Source organism: Halichoerus grypus, chromosome 8, assembly GCF_964656455.1.
Source record: "Halichoerus grypus chromosome 8, mHalGry1.hap1.1, whole genome shotgun sequence".
In the NCBI taxonomy this organism is placed as follows: Eukaryota; Metazoa; Chordata; class Mammalia; order Carnivora; family Phocidae; genus Halichoerus; species Halichoerus grypus.
In genome coordinates, this window is record NC_135719.1 from 56029065 (window position 1) to 56037209 (window position 8145).

General features: G+C 48.1%; 1 protein-coding gene across 1 annotated transcript in view; it reads right to left on the reverse strand.

Annotated features, from left to right (window-relative positions):
- The window catches only part of CGNL1 (cingulin like 1), a 157174-nt gene extending 151700 nt beyond the window's left edge, over positions 1 to 5474 (reverse strand). Inside the window, exon 1 of the mRNA XM_078079283.1 lies at positions 5326 to 5474. The gene's annotated coding sequence lies outside the window, so the exon portion shown is untranslated. The remainder of the gene's footprint in view (positions 1 to 5325) is intronic.
- Between the last annotated feature and the right edge of the window lie 2671 nt (positions 5475 to 8145).

Genomic DNA, 8145 nt, shown 5'->3' on the forward strand with positions numbered 1-8145 from the left:
TGATTGAGTGGCAGGGAATAAACTTGTCCCTATAAACAAAAAGGCTGCCAGCCAGGCTGGCAGAAATTATCCATGTTCAAGACAAATGCCCTGTGCTCTAATCCCAAACATACTAACTCTATGATGACCCTACCCTGACAGGCCTGCGAATGTTCTCTGGAGCCGGTCCTCCTCAGGTTGAAATATTGAGCTACAACCCACTGTGGTAATGAACACACACTCACTAACCCTGTTTTAAACTCATCTTTACTAATTATAGCCCCATAGGGCCTCGAAGCCCTTACTACCTGTAATTTTAGGAGCTTGAGGTAATTGCTATGCAGCAAAGGTTTGTTTTTGTCGAAAGTACCACATAAATAAGAATTGAATGTGCACAGCTTTATTTTGCTCCAGAATGTTCAACACTGAATTTTGCTTTTAATTTCTTACCCAACAGCCAATTAACTACAGAAACTCAGAAGTGTGCAGAGCTTGCAGAAATGTGGGGATCTGTCTCACTTAGGATGTGGGATCCATTCAGAGTCTTTCTGAACAGCCTAATCTACCCTCTCCGTTAAAAAGTAAAACATATCACCTAGTAAAGGAAAATGATAAATCAATCCAGACCTAAGAGGACTGGATGTTAGAAAAACAGGGCACAGAAAACATACTTTCTTAATCAGCTCTGCTTAAGTACACGGAGCAGTAGAAAACCCTGAAGGCTCTCGAACCTCAACTCTGCTACTTCCTTGCAGCGCCATGAGCCAAAGCAGGATCCAGCCCCTCACTGGGCCTCGGCTTCCTCATCTGTAAGGTGGAGCACTGCCACCTGCCTCTTGAGTAGGTACAGGACAAGCGCTAAGCACGCGACCCGGTGCTTGGAAGGGGGTCAATAAACAAAGGGTAGCTCCTCTTTTAACCGTGGGGTTATTAGCCCAGTGGGTCAGCTGTTTGGAAACCACCCTCCGGAGGGAAAAACAGTGTGAAGTCCAGTTCTCAGTCTGTCCAAGGAAATGTGAGCTAAAGTGACTACAGAATGACAAAGAATGAATGCCGCATGCTGGCTGGAGTTGCAGACAGTAAGCAGATCACTTGCTCTAAAAGTGTAGCTGCATCTTCAAAGAGGCCCCGAGTTCTCTCCTGCCCGCCCCACGGCAGCCGCAGCCACTGCTAACGAAGCTTACTTTGCCAGTCACCAACATGCCCCAGTGGACCCAGCCCCGTTCCCTGCCAGCTTCCCAACCCCAGGGAATGCCCTGCACTGCTTGGTTAAGCACTCCTTCAACCAAATGCTTCCGCCAGAATCTGGCCTCCTTTCCTCACTCCCCACTACCTCTCTGCACCATCTCCCCTCTCTGTCAGGAAGGACTCAAGTCAGTCATTTAAAACTTGATGTCCAGGGGCGCCTGGGTGGCTCAGTCCCTTAGGCATCTAACTCTTGATCTCAGCTCAGGTCTTGATCTCAGGGTCGTGAGTTCAAGCCCCACGTTGGGCTCCACACTGGGTATGGAGCCCACTTAAAACAAAACAAAAAAGCCTTGATGTCAGACCTAGTAAATTCTTTTTTTTTTTTTTTTTTTTTTTAAAGATTTTATTTATTTATTTGACAGAGAGAGACCCAGTGAGAGAGGGAACACAAGCAGGGGGAGTGGGAGAGGGAGAAGCAGGCTTCCCGCCGAGCAGGGAGCCCGATGTGGGGCTCGATCCCAGGACCCTGAGATCATGACCTGAGCCGAAGGCAGACGCTTAACGACTGAGCCACCCAGGCGCCCCAGACCTAGTAAATTCTAATTTAAACCCAAGCAAAGGCATTTACCCAGGTGAGGCTAGCCAGGGGCTACCTGGCCGCCCCTCACAGTTCTTTGTGCTCATTGTGATTATAAGAGCTCCCAGTTGACTATAACCCACAGTTTTCATGTCCACCAGACTTCAAGCTCCCTAAGTCAAGGACTGTACCTTGTTCACCAAGAACTCAATGAGCGAATGCGGAGCTTTGCCGGTAATCGAGGCAAACAAACGACAAACAAAAACTTGGTGTGAATTTAAGATTGAGGCACTGTCTCAATCTTGGCTGGGGGGGGGGGGGGGCGCTGACAGAGGGCAGGGCCTGACAGAGGAGGGTAAAGGCAGGTTGGAACCGGGGCACTGGACTGCAAACTCCCAGAAGCTTCCCCTACGTGAAAGCCAGGCAACCGTGGTGATACTCCTCTCACATCCCTTTTTTTTTTCTTTTCCATTTTCAGAGTCTTCATGCCATAACTTGTTTCTTGATAACAGCAATGTCATGGGACAAAATAAGCACTTGGTCATTCAGGGAAAATTACCCAATTTTCAGTTCCCTTGAACTTTGTTTTCCTCTGCTGATGCCAACTTCTCCCATTGCACTGCCCAGATCAGAGCGGGGAAAGAAAGGAAAAGCGCAAAATCAGTTGTTGCTGTTGTTTAAAGGTCGACGGCATCTCTCAGATAAATGGGTTTCAGGGGGAAAGGCAGGTAAGGAATCCATCACATTTCTTTAACCACTCCGCACCCCAACTGTACAAGCAAGTTAACCGTCCCTACTTACAGAAGGAAAAAAAGAGAAAACCAATAGGGCAGTCTACTCGTAACACAAATCAAAAATCATTCTTCTGAGTGTCGTATACCCTTCCTCAAAATGAAGAAGCCCCTTGCAAACTTTCTTCTCATTTTTCTTCACTTACTTCCAATCATTTTAGAATATCAGAGCTGCAAGACCCAAGTGAGAAACGTTTCAATAAATCTGTTTAGAGCCACAGATAACATGCATTTTTCCTTTCTTATGTTTTTTTTTGGGGGGGGGAAGAATACACGATTATATTCACAGTGTAACCACTGCTGTTCAAGTGCAACTTTTCAGACACCAAGAATTCAATAGCATCCTCAAATAAACATTTTTCCCCAAAATGGCGACAAGATTAGAAAGGTTACAAGCCATGCAATACCATGCAATACCACAATAAGGCAGGCTTCATTTTGTTGGCCTGGTCCAAGGAGAAAAAAAAAAAAAATCAACAGTAGGAAAACACTTTCCATATGGTCTTGCTCCCCAAAGGTTGAGGATTCAGGTCAGGGGCCACCCTGTGAGACCATGCACTCCACATAACCTCCATTCTCAAGCCAAGACAATTAAGACCGCTCCCACAGCGGCCCCGTTTCCAGCAATTGAACACAGTGATAGGAGCAGGGTATGGTAGCAGAAGGTGGGAAAAAGAAAATCCAACTGGCAGAACTACACAATTTTTTTATTTTTCAAAATGAATGGTTCCTTTGACTCATGTTAGGGGCTAGAAATGAACTCAAATGTTTCTCCACCTCTGGAGGGTATTCTCTTAAAAGACACCCTGCTCCTAAGAAAAACACAAAATAGAGCGCCAGCCAGCACCTAAAAAAAAATAAAAGCCACTGGTTTGTGGCCAGGTAGCAACATTATACTTGGATACAACAGAAAATTAACCAAGATCCAAGCAGACTGTCACAATAGCATGGACAATGAAAACACACTTACTTAATAAAATATATATGATCAAATTCAGTCAATATTGATACCCATGTTCAATTTTTCCTTAGTCCTATTTCCCTGTCATTTTTTTTTTTTAAAGATTTTATTTATTTATTTGACAGAGAGAGACACAGTGAGAGCAGGATCACAAGCAGGGGGAGAGTCAGAGGGAGAAACAGGCTTCCCGCACAGCAGGGAGCCCGATGCGGGGCTCGATCCAAGGACCCTGGGATCATGACCTGAGCCGAAGGCAGACGCTTAACGACTGAGCCACCCAGGCGCCCCTCCCTGTCATTTTTAAGATCATCAGAAACGTGGCTACGGACTCAGCTCAGCTGTGCATTGCTACCGTAAGGCACCAATTCTGTAATTCAGGTATTACTCTATCAACAAGAAATATACACTGTGTTACATCTGGGCTTAATCACACAACGGGAATAAGCTTAAGTCACAAATGCTCGCACATTAACACAAAATTGGCCACAAAACCTTAAGGATCTTGTTAGCTTGCTTTCTCGAAGATCAAATCCTCACACTTAGAGGCAAAATCATTATCTGTGGCAGAGGGTCTCCAAAAGTTAATGGATTCCTAAAGTATTTTCCCTCCTTTTAATCTGAAATCTTCTCCAAATAAGATGAGTCAAATTAACACTTTGTTTTGCCTGAGCGTAACAACCCTGTATTATAACCTTGATCCTGCAAGGACTTTGTGGCTTAAATTCCTACACTCCCAACTCCTTGACAGAAAGTGCCCAGGCAATATTTACTGTAAACAGAAAGGCAGAAACAAAGCATACTCCAGAAAAAGGCACCATCTGCAGTGGAAGGTTGGAAAGCACCAACCAACAGGCCCTCCAGGTGGAGAGGTGGCCTACAGCAAGGCAGTCAAGAGTGCCTGAGATGAGTTGTTAACACGGATCTTCCCCAGTACAAAAAGTAGCTCTGGGAGCAAGCGCCAAACAAGAGGTTCTCAAATGTGGCTGCACGTTAGAATCACCTGGCTTCTTAATTCCACTGTCCAGGCAGCCCCCCCACCCCCAGCCCCGACCCACTGAATGGGGATCTCTAGAGATGGGACCTAGGCATCAGTATTTTTCTAAAACTCTCTAGACATGCTGCGAAGTTTGAGAACCAGTGCCCCAAAAGAATTCTCAATGTGTTTTGAACAGCGTTGGAAGGGCACTGCTTCCTTGGGGTGAAGGGGTCCGCACATAGTAAATACACAAAGTTTTTTAAAATCCCGTGTAACTCCAACATGATAGCCAAGCACCTGTCTAGAGGCCAAGGAGTGATGCAACTTGGAAAAGTCCCTTGGAAAGCAAGGCTCTGTGCTGTAAGAGAGGCTTTCAGGGAAGACCTGCCTGGACGGGGAGGGCCAGGGAGAGAGCCGCGGCCACAAGCCCTTTCTCTGCAAGGGACGGTCTGGACGAGCACGCCGAGAAACTAAAACTGGGTGGGACAGGGGCTGAGGTGCTCCGTTTGGGACCTTGGCTCCCTCGCAGCTGTCACAGGAACCCGGGGGGCGAGGCAGGGTGCGAAGGCTGCCGATCCCTCTTCTCTGCAGGGCGGTAGGTCCTGGAGGCCCACCCCCCAGCCCCGACGCCGCTCCCCCCGGAGTCCCCACCATCTGTTGGGCAGGACGGCGGGCCGCGAGCGCACCTTCCAGCCCCGGCACCCGCGCGCCTGGCGGCGGGCGCGGCACGGTCCCCAGCCCGCAGGGCGGACGCGCCCCCGCGCACCTGGCGGAGCCCCAGCCCCTCCGGTCCCGCCGCCGCCTCCGAGTCACCTCGGCCCCCGGCCCAGCGCCCGCTCCCAGCCTCACTCACCACCGCCGCCGCCGCCGCCACCCAGGTCCCGCTCCCGCCGCAGCCAGCAGAGCCCGGCCCGAGTGCAGGGGCCGCGGCGCCGCCAGGAGGCCGGGCGAGCCCGCCCCGCCCCGCCCTCCGGAAAGGAGGGGCAGGGGGCCGCGCGGGGGCGAGAGCAGCCGGGGCGGCCGCGGGACAGGCGCCCCCTCGCTCCCCCGCCTCCGCCCCGCGCGCCCGCTGCTCCCCTCCGCACCCCGACTGGGGCTTGGGCCGCACGCGCCGCCCGGCGCCGGCACCTCTTCCCACCGCACCTCACGCCCCACGCTCCTCTTACCACGCTTTGTCCTCGCCCTGCCCGGGATCGGAATGTCCTCCCACCTCCCCTCCACCATCGCTGGGTGTCTTTCTCCTGCAAGCCGCCAACTTTCCAAACTCCCGGTTTCGCAGCACCCCCCAAACCCCTGCCTGTCTCCCCACCCCACCCCGCGGCCCCTGAGCCCAGTTTTCGCTTTACCCCTCCCTGCAGCCCTTTTAACCCCAACTGGGCAGAAACTTAAAGTGCAACTTTTCTTCCACTGCAATCAACTCAACAAATATTTATTGAGCACCTACTATGTCTAGACACTGGTGGAGGGGTGTCAGATGATAGAGGCCACTTCCAGTCTAACAACAATAAAAGTCTGTCCCTGCTAGGGAGGCAGGAGAGTGGGGTGCCCCAGGTCGCACAGCTGATGGTAGTAGGACTGGGATTGGAAAGCAGATTTCTAGCATCTAGTTTAGGCCCATTCCAGGGGAAACTGCAGGACGCCCCTGGCCAGCTGGGAGAGCTTGAGACCAAGTATGAAATGAGGAACAGGATACCTACCCCACCAGGTTGTGAAGGTTGCCTGAGAAAACGTGGAAATATCAGGCGACCTGTAATTGGTAAGTCAATGGTTGCGGACATACTGAATGAAGTAGACACTTGAAAATTCAGTAATTTCAAGTAACAATATAAAAAGGCTTTAAAAAGTAATAGTGAGGGGCGCCTGGGTGGCTCAGTTGGTTAAGCGACTGCCTTCGGCTCAGGTCATGATCCTGGAGTCCCAGGATCGAGTCCCACATCGGGCTCCCTGCTCAGCGGGGAGTCTGCTTCTCCCTCTGACCCTCCCCCGTCTCATGCTCTCTCTATCTCATTCTCTCTCTCAAATAAATAAATAAAATCTTTAAAAAAAAAAAAAAGTAATAGTGAATGGAAGAAAATATTTGCCAATTATATATCTGACAAGGGATTAATATCCAAAAATATATAAAGAACTCCTACAACTCAGTAACAAAAAAAAACCCAGACAAGCTGATTTAAAAATGAGCAGAGGATTTGAATAGACATTTTTCCAAAGAAGACATACAGATGGCAAACAGATACATGAAAAGTTGTAAACATCACTATGCAAAGGACATCAGGGAAATGCAAATCAAAACCACAATGAGATATCACCTCACACCGGTTAGAATGGCTGTTCTCCAAAAGACAAGAAATAACTGTTGGTATGGATGTAGACAAAAGGGAACCCTTGTGCATTGTTGGGAATGTTAATTAGTACAACCATTTTAAAAAACAATATGGCAGTTCTTCAAAAAATTATAAATAGAACTACCATATCATCCAGCAATTCCACTTTTGGGTATTTATCTGAAGAAAATGAAAACACTAACTCAAAAAGATATATGCACCCCCCCCCATGTTCATTGCAGCATTATCTGTAATAGCCAAGATATGAAAACAACCTAAGTGTCCATCGGTGGATGAATGGATAAAGAAAATGTGATGAATATGTAACATACACAAATGTGTGTATGAATAAATGATATATATACAAATTTTATTTTGGCCATTAAAAAAGATGGAAATCTTGCCATTTGTGATAACATGGATGGACCTGGAGGGTATTATGCTAAGTGAGGTAAGTCAGAGAAAGACACTACCATATGATCTCACTTATACATGGAATCTAAAAAAAATTAAAAAGGAGCTCATGGACACAGAGAACAGATTGATGGTTGCCAGAGTTGGGGGGTGGAAGGTGGGGGGTGGCAAATGGTTGAAAGGATTCAAAAGGTACAAACATCCAGTTATTACATAAATAAGTCATGGTGACTATAGATAATACTGTATTGCATATTTGAGAGTTGCTGAAAGAGTAAACCTTGGGACACCTGGGTGGCTCAGTTGGTTAATCGGTTAAGTGTCTGCCTTTCTGCTCAGGTCATGATCCCAGGGGTCCTAGGATTAGGCCCCCCCGCATAGCACCAGGCTCCCTGCTCAGCAGGGAGTCTGCTTCTCCCTCTCCCTCTCCCCCTCCCCCTGCTTGTGCTCTCTCTCTCAAATAAATAAATAAAATCTTTAAAATAAAATAAAAGAGTAAATCTTAAAAGTTCTCATCACACACACACACAAATCTTTGTAACTGGATGTTAACTAGACTTATTGTGGTGATCCTCTCACAATACAAATATTGAATCATTATGTTGTAGGCATACTAGAAAGGGGAATGGGGCCAGAGAGATGCCTTTGAAAAGGCATGAAATACTGCAGTGAGGGGGCTCAAGTTAACCAACAGTACTTGGACACTGCAAAATGGTTAGAAGAGAACTTGCATCTTAAGGAGGGAAGGCATTTTTAAAAGGCCCTAGAGACCAGGAATGGCAGAAACTTGCAGCCTAGGAACCAGCAAAGCTATGAGGAGGGTTTGACGCAGGGTGGGACAGGAAAGAAAGAAATTTCCAAAAAGAAGCCGCGAGACTTGGGAACCAGGTGTGTGCAGGGAGGGATTGCAAAAGGCAAAGACAAAGCTGATACAG